At 38.7% G+C, this 14,044-nt stretch overlaps 2 protein-coding genes across 5 annotated transcripts in view; one reads left to right on the top strand and one right to left on the bottom strand.

Annotated features, from left to right (window-relative positions):
- The window catches only part of STARD13 (StAR related lipid transfer domain containing 13), a 492,092-nt gene that overhangs the window by 383,254 nt on the left and 94,794 nt on the right, over nucleotides 1-14,044 (bottom strand). The window lies entirely within an intron of this gene.
- The window catches only part of RFC3 (replication factor C subunit 3), a 249,409-nt gene continuing 241,054 nt past the window's right edge, over nucleotides 5,690-14,044 (top strand). Inside the window, exons 1-2 of one of the 2 annotated variants that reach the window (XM_086329405.1) lie at nucleotides 5,690-6,145; nucleotides 13,222-13,322. The gene's annotated coding sequence lies outside the window, so the exon portion shown is untranslated. The remainder of the gene's footprint in view (nucleotides 6,146-13,221; nucleotides 13,323-14,044) is intronic. The other variant, XM_086329406.1, reaches the window with a different exon arrangement.

Genomic DNA, 14,044 nt, shown 5'->3' with positions numbered 1-14,044 from the left:
TTGGAAGGAAAGTTATGACCAACCTAGTAGCATATTCAAAAGCAGAGACATTACTTTGCCAACAAAGGTTCATCTAGTCAAGGCTATGGTTTTTCCTGTGGTCATGTATGGATGTGATAGTTGGACTGTGAAGAAGGCTGAGCCCCGAAGAATTGATGCTTCTGAACTGTGGTGTTGCAGGAGACTCTTGAGAGTCCCTTAGACTGCAAGGAGATCCAACCAGTCCATTCTGAAGGAGAGGAGCCCTGGGATTTCTTTGGAAGGAATGATGCTAAAGCTGAAACTCCAGTACTTTGGCTACCTCATGCGAAGAGTTGACTCATTGGAAAAGACTCTGGTGCTGGGAGGGATTGGGGGCAGGAGGAGAAGGGGACGACAGAGGATGAGATGGCTGGATGGCATCACTGACTCGAAGGACGTGAGTTTGAGTGAACTCCGGGAGTTGGTGATGGACAGGGAGGCCTGGTGTGCTGCGATTCATGGGGTCGCAAAGAGTCGGACACGACTGAGCCATTGAACTGAACTGAACTGAGAACCATCATCGGAGAAGGAAATGGCAACCCACTCCAGTACTCTTGCTTGGAAAATCCCATGGACGGAGGAGCCTGGTAGGCTGCAGTCCATGGGGTCGCTAAGGATCGGACACGACTGAGCAACTTCACTTTCACTTTTCACTTTCATGCACTGGAGAAGGAAATGGCAACACACTCCAGTGTTCTTGCCTGAAGAATCCCAGGGACGGTGGAGCCTGGTGGGCCGCCGTCTATGGGGTCGCAGAGAGTCAGACACGACTGAATCGAACTTAGCAGCAGCAGAACCATCATAGTTCCTCATTGGAAGGAGGCCAGGGCAGAAGACAGAGTCAAGCAAACCCTAAAGAGAGTTAAGAGTATTCTTTAGGAAGCCATCTGTAGCTAGAGGATATTACTTCTAGGAGGCCCTAGAGACACCTCCAGAAGCAAGAAAGCAAGTCACTGGTGTGTCTTCTGGTTGTTTCTGATGTGTGGGGACAAGAAGTGGTGACAACGGTACAGAAAAAAAGAGTACTACCTTTATGAGCATCATTGAGATTCTCAGAATAAAGACATTTATTTCTGCCAGTAATAGACTTAAAAAAAGTAGTCTCACCCCTATAAACTGTGATCTAGAAAAGCTGGGTAAAATATAAAATATATCTTTTTGATAGCATCTTGAAAGGACAAGATCCTAAGGAGAAGGTGCAGAGAAGTCTGCTATGTTCATCTCTGCTTTTCCCCTTGACTCATTTGCTAATTTGAAAGTTATTCCAGAGTCTGAGAAATCACTCATAAAGAGTGATTTAGAAGCAGGTAGCTTAGAAGCAGGGAAGCCAAGAGCTTTCAGGAGTCCCATAGTTCTGAGAAAATATAAATTGTACTTTAGAGGCAACTAGGAAGGAAGATGGTGACTGTAGCCATGAAATTAAAAGACGCTTACTCCTTGGAAGGAAAGTTATGACCAACCTAGATAGCATATTCAAAAGCAGAGACATTACTTTGCCAACAAAGGTTCATCTAGTCAAGGCTATGGTTTTTCCAGTGGTCATGTATGGATGTGAGAGTTGGACTGTGAAGAAGGCTGAGCGCCGAAGAATTGATGCTTTTGAACTGTGTGGTGTTGGAGAAGACTCTTGAGAGTCCCTTGGACTGCAAGGAGATCCAACCAGTCCATTCTGAAGGAGATCAGCCCTGGGATTTCTTTGGTAGAAATGATGCTAAAGCTGAAACTCCAGTACTTTGGCCACCTCAAGCGAAGAGTTGACTCATTGGAAAAGACTCTGATGCTGGGAGGGATTGGGGGCAGGAGGAGAAGGGGACGACAGAGGATGAGATGGCTGGATGGCATCACTGACTCAATGGGCGTGAGTCTGAGTGAACTCTGGGAGTTGGTGATGGACAGGGAGGCCTGGCATTCATGGGATCGCAAAGAGTCGGACATGACTGAGCGACTGAACTGAACTGAACTGAGGAAGGAAGAGCCTTTAAAAACACCTCAGGCTTTCAGTTGGGACAGAAGAAGGGCCACCCTAGGAGTAAGAATGAAGCTGAAATAGGCTAGACCTAACAGACTGACAGCCATTTAAGCTAAGGTGTTTTGCTCTGAGCCTAGTTTCCTAACAGAAGCAAAAGTAAAATCTTCTCTGGAAGTAAAAAAAAAAAAAAAAACAAAACAAAAAAAAACATGACTCAGAGCCTAAAATTTTTCACAAAGACAGCATTCCATTAAGAATTTCTGGGCATACTAGGAAACAGAAATAAGAAAAGGGAATAGAAATAAGATCCATAGACGACCTAAATTTTGAAGCTATTAGGCCCATGTCAGAATTTCACTAGAGAACAATAATCTACAAATAAGAATCCAATACAAATTCTGAAGTTGAAAACTATGACTCAATAAACTAAAAATACAATTTAAGTACATTTATAATAAATTAAAAATTTTAAATTCATTGATAATGAAAGACATGAGATACTTAAGAATAAATTTAACAATATATGTGCAAGACTTCTATGCTGAAAATTACAAAGATCAAAATAAATAGAGGGAGAGATATGACACAATCATAGACAGAAAAATTCAGTAGTTTTAAAATGTCAATTCTTCCCAAACTGATCAACAGATTCACCAGAATTCCAACCAAAATCCCAAAAGACTTTTTAGAAATTGAAACATCAATTGTAAAATTTATATTAAAATGCAAAAAACACACAAAACGTAGAATGGCCAAAACAATAATGAAAAAAACAAAAGGTGGGTAAGTTGGCACATGGATACATCATGCTTATCAAGGGAACTGAATAGACTCAGAAAATTACTTGATTTTTGACCAAGGTGCAAATGTGATATCCAGCAGAGGAAAGGAGAATCTTTTCAACAAACGCTGTTGGAATAACTGGATTCTTATTTTTCAAAAATAAAGGTATCACCCCCTATTGTTATATTAATACAATATAGAAAAATTAACCTTCAGTGCATTCTAGGCCTAAATGTAATATACTGTGAATATTAAAAAGATAGTAAGAGGGCTTTATTTACAACTTTATGCTAGGGAACTTTAGTATTTGGACGATATGTATAAATTCCTAGAAAAATACAACCTGCAACAACTTTTCTTCAAAATGTTGTTAAGAAAATGAAAGGTTACAAATTGGAATAAAAATATTCACAACACACATTTTCACCAAAAAAAAAAAAAAAAAAAAAGTATACAGGGGAAGGAGAAAGGAGAGGTATTATTCAAAGGGTACAAAGTTTGTAAACACAATCACTAAGTCTTAGAACTCTATTGTACATATAGTCCCTACAGTTAAGAATGTTGTATTAAAATTTGCTAAGAGGGTAGAGTTTATGCTAAGTGTTCTTATCACTTAATAATAAAAATTGAAAGCAGGAGGAAATTTTTAGAGGTGATGGGTTTATTTATGGCATACACTGTGGTGAGTTTTGCGGATGTATACTTAACTCCAAATTTATTAAGTTCTATATATATACATGTACACATATAGGTGTTTACATAAACATGTACAGCTTTGTTTGCCAATCATATCTCAACAAAGAAAAAAGATGTGTTCATAGTATGCAAATAACTCCTACAACTTAATTACAAGGAAACAAACTCAATTTTTATGGGTAAAGTTTTCAACATACTTCACAAAAATGAAATAACACTATATACCCATTCAAATGGCTAAAACTAAAAACAATCTCAACTGTTGCCATGTGATTGAAAGATTCATCATTCTGTGAAACTAAAGGAAAGATAAAGAGGCAGATGCAAGTTGACTAGATGGTGGGAAGATGAGAGAATTCTTGGCGAGGCTCACAACTCTTTTTCCAATAAGGATGAGGCAAAATCACTGGTTGAGGAGAAAGTTAGTGATTCCAAAAGTGTAGAGAAAGAATGAGATACTTCGTTTAAAGCGAGCAAAATAACTACAGAAAAGAGTAGGAGAGACCATTTGGATGAGGTCACATTAGTCCACCCAATTGTTAAGCTGCCTAGGTGTAAGTACAGGCAAGAAAAGATAAACACGTGAATTCATTTATGATCTGGGTTTTGCCAGGAAAGCAGAAGTCAGGGACAAAGAGTTGAGGATATTCACAGGGAACTGGCTTTAATGCCACTATTTGTGAATATATACATATAGCCAGAATTAATTAATAATTCTCTACTATGAAGCACTATGCAAGTTACTAGTATAATGGTGGCAAAACTAAGCATTGTCTCAATTTAAGGTTGGTTATATACCAGACACAGGGAAGACTGGAATGTACCGAAAGTTAAAATAAGCAGCTAAATGCAATATTTCCAAAACTGAACCATATAATGAACTTACTCCTTATTCTACGCATTCCATTTGAGGTCTAAAATCTATCTTTCCTGTCTTCCTAATCAGGCTTTCCACATCTATTTGCTTTAGCTCTGACCTTTTCATGGTCTTTACCTAATTTTACCTAAAGGAAGGCTAATATTTAAATATTAGTGTTTCCATTACTTCCCACTCCATCTTGCCTCCTTCTCACACTATTGGTGATGAGTCTTCAATGATCCTGTGGTATTGCCCACTTTTTGGAAAAAAAATTTTTTTGGCTTTTCACATAAATATAGTATCAAGGTACTCCTCAACCCACAATTGCTCTCTTTACAACACCTACAACCAAAACCATGAAAAGGTTTCATCCAAAAATCGTAAAATGGCTACCGCAGGCTATCTTTCTTGTATTCCCCAGTCTGTTTCTCTCAGTATAACTGCTGAAAAGTCTCTATTGCTCTGGCTTGCACAAGTACTTAGTTTTTATGTAGGCAGCAGACTGGGAAGAATTCTGAAATACAAAGTTAAAAGTGTTTACCAAAGCTGAAGAAATTTCTTGGAAGAACGGAGTACCTTGCATCTGACACTTTCAGAAACAGTCTAAAATTAAAATTGGGTGGGTTCACACAGATTTTATTTTTGCAACCTTCTTGGTTGTTTCCATGTTGCATCACAAAACAAAGGCAGTGAACTCTCACAAGTTTACCACGATCCGTCTTTTAAGTGGTTTGCCTCTGACTCGTAATATTGGAAAAGGGACATGCTGTTCCTTTCAAACACTTAGCACGGACAGCCTTACTTTAGCTAAAATTTGATAAAGACCAAGACCACACCATAAAACACAGAATATGAAGTGTTTTTGACAGAAAGGGAAAATAAAGCTAATTAATTCCTTAAATTCTGAAGCACTGCTAAAAGACCAAAAGACATGCCTCCTTACATAATAAGAAGCGCTTTTATGTTCCTTATGAATAGTGTATTTGCCTGCATTTCTTTTTCTTAGTGACACCCCTACCACCTCAGGACTGGTGCTTAAAGACACAGTGGGTGGGTCAAGCCGGTTCAGGAAGACATTTAGAAGGAAAGGCTGGGCCCATCCCAGCATTGGGACTGCGCCCAGCAGGCATTTGGCTCACATAATACTCTAGAGGAAAATACAGCTCGAGTATACCATTAATTTTCCACGAAGATTTCCAGAAACCTGACTCACAGCCAGAAACTCAAACTCTGTGGGCAGGAAGGAAAAAAAAAAACCTACTACACCACCATTTCCGCCTTGCCGGGCCAGCAAACGTGCAAATATGGAGAAAGACGTACGGGCTGCGCATACGTCCTCACAATGCGCAAGCGCACGGCGAGGCCCCGCCCCCTCGCGCTCCCGCCGAGGCGCGCGCACCAGAAATCAGCCCCCCACTAGCGCCGCCCGGGGCTTCCGCCCCGAGGCCTGACGGTCGCCGTTCGGTTCCGGTTCTAACCCCGCCCTCACGCGGTAACCCTCCAGAAGTCTTAATATCCGGGACCAGAGGCTGGCGCCAGCGCGCACTTCCGGCGACGGACGCAGAGGAAAGAATCTGGTGACGCTTCTTCCCTTCTACCGTGCCGCCCAGGCTCTGGCTCTCGGTGCGGCAGCGCCATCTGGTGCTGAGTCTCTCGCTGCCCGCTGAGGGGGCGCGCGCCCTTCTCCCGGAATCTTCCAGAGAAAATGTGGCCTGGGCTTTCGTCACTCGCCCTCGGAAAGGGAGAGACCCGAGCTTTCGCCCTGCCGAGTTCTCACGCAGGAGGTACTTTGTAGGACTTCGCAGCGGAAGCGACTTGTACGTGTTAGCTATAAATACCGAAGATGGAGAGGAGGCTGAGTTCTTTCTCTAGTTTTAAGTCCAGAAAAACAGAACGTTTTTTTTGTTTCCTCATGACTTGTTCCTGAATGCCTCTCAGGCATTCTTCTTAGTTATCAATTCATTAGTCCCAAGACAAGAGTCCCCTATTTCTGTCTTGGGTGGGAAGATGGCACTGACCTTGTGGCTTAGACTGCTGTGTACTATAAAAGCTTTTGTTTCCTTTTGCTTATTAAAACTGTTGTAAAAACATGCAGCATGTGTCTGGAGCCCATGAGGAAGTGGGGAATTTGCTATGAAAACAGGCTAAAGAGATTTCAGAGAGGTAGTCTCAGGAACACCCCTGGTGTATGTAGGTTTGTTTGCCTGGCGTGTTTCTATGAGATTAACAGAAAACGTCATTTCTCCCAAGTCAGCAAAATCAACGTAAATTCTCCCTGAATGATGCTTGGAAACCTCGATTTTCCTGAAAGTGTGTAGACCGGATGATATATATGTAGGTAGTATTGGGTGGTTCTTCTTTATTGGAATGGTGTGGTAACCGAGTATGGGAGTGCTAGTGAAAGCTGGTGAAGCAAGTTTCCTATAGACTCCAGCTCCCACTGTCTAGACTGCTCTACCGGGCGTTTCTCCTACTCGTGGTTCTCAAACTCACTAGATGTCCGCTCATTAGATGTCCCCTCATTAGATGTCCCTGGAAGGCTTATTAAACCAGATGGGTCTTAACCCGAAAGTTTTTAACTGGGAACGTCAGGGGGTAGAATTCTATTGGGTTGTCGCAATGTTCCTTCCAGTTTTCCCTTAAGATGTTAAGGAAAAAACCCTGAATGAATTTTTTTGCCAATCTAATATAATAGCTCTGATAAATTATCTGGTGATACTTAATACTTAGGTCCTTGGTACTAGGATCACACCTGCAATAATTTGGAGTTCAGGGTTACTTTGTCAGCACATGCAGTCATGCTCGTTTGGTTGGATGCTAATGATACCAAAACTGGAGAAATCCATTGTTGAAAAGTAATGAACTAAGCACTAGATCCAGAAAATTCCACATAAACGAATATTCACAGTTAAAGCCGCTGCTGCACATAAATGTGTTCTATAAATTATAATGTGATAGAGGGTGCTGTGATACCAGGTATACTAAATATTTCAGTGATTTTTGGTGGAATTTCTGCCCTTCCCATTAGCTATTAAAAGTCAGTAAATCAGAAATGACTAGAATTAAGGACAAAGTTGCTATACCCTAACTTTCTCATTTTGCTTTTTGGTAGACACCAGGCTTTTCCAAAGTCCTTTAGCATATTGCCAGATTCTTTTGTTTTTCTAAATCCTCTACCAACTCTATTCCACCCATATTGCGCTGTTTATTCAGTACAAATATATACAATGTTTTCATTTGTAAACATGGTCATCTCATTTGTGAAAATTTTTTCTCTTCAGTTAATTCTGTCAAACCATGACTATGTCACTGCATTTACTTTCAGTGAAAAAAAGTGTGCTGTGCACTGTGAGTTTTATCCTTGCACATAATTGAAATACAAATATTTTTGGAGAGGTTGTATGTGCAAAGCTGAAATTATTTCTAAAACTTTTAAAAAGTTTAGAGTGTTTGCTCTGATGTTTGATGAAAAATAACTGATATACCCTTGATTTGCAAATTAATATTGATTAAATATCAATGATTAAAGATCTTTAATATTGATTAAAGATCAATGAGGACTTCCCTGGTGGCTCAGGAAAGATGGTAAAGGATCTGCCTGCAATGCCGGAGACCCAGGTTGGATCCCTGAATTGGAAAGATCTCCTGTAGAAGGGAATGGCAACCCACTCAATTTATTCTTGCCTGGAGAATCCTGTGAATAGAGGAGCCTCGCCAGTTACTGTCCATGGGGTCTCAAAGAGTGGGACAGGTCTGAGCCACTAACGCTTTCACTTGAAAAGATCAGTGAAGACAACTGAAATGCTACTTTGGCAATAATTCAGTAAAGTTTTTATGAGTCAAAAGCGATTTTAATAATGGCCTTGAAGTAAATAAAGGAATGAATTCATTGTGAGCACACTGCATAGAAAACTTCTTGATACAACATAGGTTCCTGAAAAAGGACTAAGGCTATTGCTGTGGAGTAGACTGGTGAGGAGAAGGAAATGGCAACCCAGTCCAGTATTCTTGCCTGGAAAATTCCATGAACAGAGGAGGCTATTCTAATACTAAGAATTAAACAAGACTTAAATTGTTTTAATATACATTGTACTATATACAACTGTTAGTCTATCTTCAGTTACACAAAAAATAAATGATGACCCTTAGGGTTTTAAAAACATAGTTAAAATGATAGCTAACTCAAATTTTCCAAAGAAGAACCAACATTTTCATACAATGAAATAGCCAGTAAATCTCAAAATGTGGATCCCAGCATGACTTCAGCATCACTTGGGAATTTATTAGAAATATAAATTCTAGAGCCAAATCTCGACCCTAATGAATCAGAAACTGAGGGGAGAGCCCAAGTTTTAAAATGTAAAAATCAGTGTTTTTTTCCTAAGTTCTTCAAGCTAGCCTGATGGGTGTCAAAATCTGAGAACCACAGAATTAGATAAGATATTGGAAGTTTAAACAAAAATTCAAGCCTCTTGGAATTAAGAAATAACCATAGTGTGTAAAAGGAAACAAAGACTACAGAAACAGATTTCTCTGAATAAATACTATGAAACTCCTCTGTGTGAAGAAGATACTGTGCTAGACGCTTGAGGATTATTAGTGAACAAAGGGGTAGAAATACAGCTCTCACTGAGTTTTCATTTTAATGGAATTATGTACTGCTGCTCTAAAAATATTCTGGCTAGATTTTTTTTATTCTATGAGCAAGACTTTTATTAAATAATTTAGAAAGTGGAAAAGGAGAAATCAAAAGGAAGACTACAGTAAAGATAAAAGCAATAATAGTAAAAGTGTAAGAAAATGGGGAGGAAAAGGTAAAGAAACCACAAAATAGTAAATGTGGAACATCCCATAAAGATTAGAAGTGATGGAGGAGTTATAACATGTAGAAAACATGTTAAATGTGTACATATAATTTATCGCTATCAAATTTGAAAATCATGAAGTGGATGATTTCTAGGAAAATAAAAAACTACTTAAAAATCTAATGGTATTCTACCAATAGCATGAAAATATTTTTTAAAGTTATCCAGTAATTACTTCCCCCAGCAAAGGATCCAATTCTAGGTAGTACTGGTGAAATCTTTTATCCTTAAGAGAAATAAGTAAAACCACATATAGAACATAAAGAAAATATAGAAAGCTACCCATTTCATTTTTTTACTTAAAAAATTTTTTAATTGAAAGATAATTGCTTTGCAGGATTTTTTTTTTTCTGTCAAGCATCAACATGAATCAGCCATAGCGGATTATACATATGTCCCCTTCCTCTTGAACCACCCTCCCATCTCCCTCCCCATTTCATTTTACTAAGCAAATAAAATCAGCCTACTAAATCCTTGAGAAAAAAGCATGAAAAATACATACCCACTCTTACTTATGATTATGCATATGTGTAATAGCACATAGTTTATTAAAAGAATAATTTACCATGGCCTGAAAGGGTCTGTTCTTTGACTATAAGTATGACAGTTTGTATTACTTTTCACAAATATTCATTCTCCGTTCCCCACACTGTTGAAGGAGTTTATTTCTATACCTCATTGATGCTGTGCTTGACCATGTGACTTGCTTTGGCCAGTGGAATCTGAATGGTTGTCAGATTAGCCATTTTCAAGCACAAGCATTAAGAACAGTTGCGTGATTCACTCAGTCTCTCTGTATTACCCCCTCTGCTATGATTACTCTTGCTCCTTCAGCCTGAACACAGGGAGAAGACAGTGGAGCAACCTCCAGTCAACCTGCAGGCTGTAACAGAGCTTTCAGTCCACTGCCTTAATATAACATGTGGTTTGTTTGTTTGTTCTGGTTACTGCAGCAGAAGCTAATAAAGATGTTTCAGTATCAAGGAATGTATTGGTATCACATTGTATCAATAGGTAAAATAAGAAAATCCTGTATAATTTTATTCATTGTGTTTACAAAAGTCATTTGGGAAAATTCTGTACTTAATTCTTAAATATTTTTCCAAAAGCATAACTTAGAAGGCTAATTCCTTCGTATGTTAGGATGTCTATTTCAAACCAACACCCGTTTTAACCTTATTTAAAAGTAAAATACTGTCATTCCCTTTAAAAGTGGGATACATAGGGAATTCTGCTCTCACCAGTTTTACATTGAAATGTCTTGCAAATTCAAGAGAATGTAATAGGAATGTAGTGGGTGAGAGAAAGTATTATTAACAGAAGATATGCTAGTTTAACTTGGAAGTTGAAATGACTTACTGAAGATGGTTAATGATGCCTGTTGGGAGAACACGCCCTTGCTGCTATTTATTAACTAAATGACTCTGGACAAAACTGATCCTCTCCTTACTTCACAGATATCTTCACTTAAAAACTTGAGAGAAAGATATTAGGTCTTAATATCAGAATTCAGGTAAAGGGTTTTGTTGACTGTGATACTCCATCTTTAGTTAATATTAGGTTCATTTTTATAGTCTGACTTATTTCTGAAGACCCACATTTGGAGATAACCATGTTTCTTCCTCAGAAATGTACATGACACAACTGTGGCTGTGGAACTTTGCCAGACACAGGCTTCTTAACTAGGGAAGGAAGAACCATCAAAAGTAGTAACAAATTAAGGTTAATATTGTCATATATTTGCAGTTAAGACTAGCATTCTGCACAATATAATGGGCTTTCAGTACATAAGATTTCTGATAGAGAAATTCATAAAGAAATGGAAGTTGTAAAATCAAGATTCTTTGTTGTTCTTGTGGAATAATAATGGTTAGGTATTCGTAAAGGATGCTGTCAATGTTTATTCATCCCCTTCCTGCCTCCCTTATCTTTTTCTTTCTGTACTTTTATTTCTCACTTTTTTGTTCCCATTAGGAAAATTTCTTATAAAAAAATTTTAAATATTCTGGGTTTATGGGTCTATCAACTTCCACATGCTTACATTATATTCCTTGGTAATGAGTTAGATATTTAGAGTCCTACTTCTTACTTGAAGTAGACATTTGGTGACTGATCATGTGAAAAGAGAAACAGACTTATCAAAGCAACACCCAGCTAGATGAAATCATCCTGCCTCTCATTCAGGTCTGTAGGGCACCATTGAGTATATAAGTTAACATGAGATAAGATATCTTGTGTAAACAAATCCTAATGTTGCTCCTTTAGCCATAGATAACAGTGTATAAAATAGGATACTATGTTGCTCTTTTAGAACTTAAAATAAACTGAACTTGATACTTTAAAATTCAGACTTGACTTTAGGCATTTTACTGACTTGTGATCATTTCCAAGAAATGATTATTTCCAAGTAGCACAGTAATTCTCCACAAATCTAGGCGGGAAAAAATCTCCTTTTGAAATTTCACATAATATTCCTCAAAAATGTTTTGAGACCTGTAGCCATTAGTTTTATGATGAGCTTATTCAGGGAAATGGTTTCTTGCTTTTTTGAAGCTTATGAATTTAAATTTTTCATAAGATTTACTATTTTATTATTAGGTATACTTCTTGATGATATACTTGATGAAGTGATGGCATCCAGTCCCATCACTTCATGGGAAATAGGTGGGGAAACAGTGGAAACAGTGTCAGACTTTATTTTTTGGGCTCCAAAATCACTGCAAATGGTGACTGCAGCCATGAAATTAAAAGACACTTACTCCTTAGAAGGAAAGTTATGACCAACCTAGATAGCATATTCAAAAGCAGAGACATTACTTTGCCAACAAAGGTCCGTCTAGTCAAGGCTATGGTTTTTCCTGTGGTCATGTATGGAGGTGAGAGTTGGACTGTGAAGAAGGCTGAGCGCCAAAGAATTCATGCTTCTGAACTGTGGTGTTGGAGAAGACTCTTGAGAGTCCCTTGGACTGCAAGGAGATCCAACCAGTCCATTCTGAAGGAGATGAGCCCTGGGATTTCTTTGGAAGGAATGATGCTAAAGCTGAAACTCCAGTACTTTGGCCACCTCATGCGAAGAGTTGACTCATTGGAAAAGACTCTGATGCTGGGAGGGACTGAGGGCAAGAGGAGAAGGGGATGACAGAGGATGAGATGGCTGGATGGCATCACTGACTCGATGGACGTGAGTCTGAGTGAACTCCGGGAGTTGGTGATGGACAGGGAGGCCTGGCGTGCTGCGATTCATGGGATCGCAAAGAGTTGGACACGACTGAGTGACTGATCTGATCTGATACTTTCTTCAGCATGGTCATTGTCTCATTCATCTTTGTAATCCTTAGTACTGGGCTTTTGTCTACTATATACTGGGTGCTCTGGAAATATTTTTTTGAACTGCTATTATGTTCTTTATTGGAAACTCAAAATGGGATGCTTTGGGAAGGTTCTTTATATTGTTATGTTTTATTTCCCCGAAAGAGCACCTACATTTTTCAGCTAAAAGAAATCTCATTTAAGCACAAAACATGACATTCAGATACAGCTTAGCTTTGGCAGGATTTGAGTACAATTGGAATACAGTAAAGCTAGTGAAGTCACTCAGTCGTGTCCAACTCTTTGCGACCCCATAGACTGTAGCGTACCAGGCTCCTCCATCCATGGGATTTTCCAGGCAAGAGTACTGGAGTGGGTTGTCATTTCCTTCTCCAAAGGATCTTCCCAACCCAGGGATCGAACCCAGGTCTCCTGCATTGTAGGCAGATGCTTTACCGTCTGAGCCACCAGGGAAGCCTGATCAGAGAATAGAGGAGTTAAGGTACTTCAAAATATCATGTAATTGGTATTACGGACTAAATGTGTTCTCCCTGAAATCATATGTTGAAGCACTAACACCCAGTGTGAGTGTTAGGTGGTGAGGCCTTTGGGAGGTAATTAGGTTTAGATGAGGTCATGATGGTGGAGTCCCCATAATGGTATTAGCGCACGTAAAAGAAGATGAAGAGACACCAGAGCCTCTTCTCTCTGCCATATAGGGACACAGGAAGAAGACAACCTTTTATGAACGTGGAAGAGAGCCCTCACCAAGAACCAAAGCTGCTGGTGCCTTGATCTTGGACTTCCAGCCTCCAGAACTGTGAGAAATTCATGTCTATTGTTTAAACCACCCAGTCTATTGTATTTTATTCTGTAAGCCTGAGTTACATGTGGGCATTATTTTCATGTTCTGGGAGCTTGATATAAACTATTAATAAGACAGTCACTCACATTGTAGGTAATATCCTGAGTTGGTATATATTTATTTACCTGTCTACTCAACTGCATCATAATGTAACATTTTTGAAAGTATTTTATATATAAATTTTTTCTCTAACAGAACTTTACCTTGGTTTACAAACTTAAGTTCAAATTTATCTTTAAAAATGTCAAAACAGTCTCTCTATAGACTGTTTCAAAGCATAATATCTTAGGGAAACAGGAAATTTTTTTAAAGGGAAAAGGATTAGCCTTCAAAAGAAGAAAGGCCTGGGTTGGTTTGTTTTTTCCACGGAATCTAGTTGACTGGAAAAAATGGGAAATGCCACCTGAAAATGTGGGAGAACTGAACATAATAACTTGGGAATATTGGACCACAAGAAAGGGGTCCTTTCAGGCATCATTAAAATTGTTGCCAGGTGAAACAACAAATCTTGGCAGCAACAACCCAGAGAGAACCAACCCCTTTAGAGAGTATGTAAGTAAAGAATCATTTTGTGTACACAAGCTATCCACCATTGAAAAATTCTTAAAATCCCTGATTACTTGTCTTAAATATTGATATATATGTATTTCAGAATCGGTAATATTATCAGGTAAGTT

The sequence above is a fragment of the Bos grunniens genome, chromosome 12 (assembly GCF_055505025.1).
Source record: "Bos grunniens cultivar Pamir isolate PY7600 chromosome 12, Bosgru_T2T1.0, whole genome shotgun sequence".
Taxonomy (NCBI): Eukaryota; Metazoa; Chordata; class Mammalia; order Artiodactyla; family Bovidae; genus Bos; species Bos grunniens.
The sequence above is the reverse complement of the archived record's forward strand: the minus strand, read 5'-3'. Positions and strand labels throughout refer to the sequence as shown.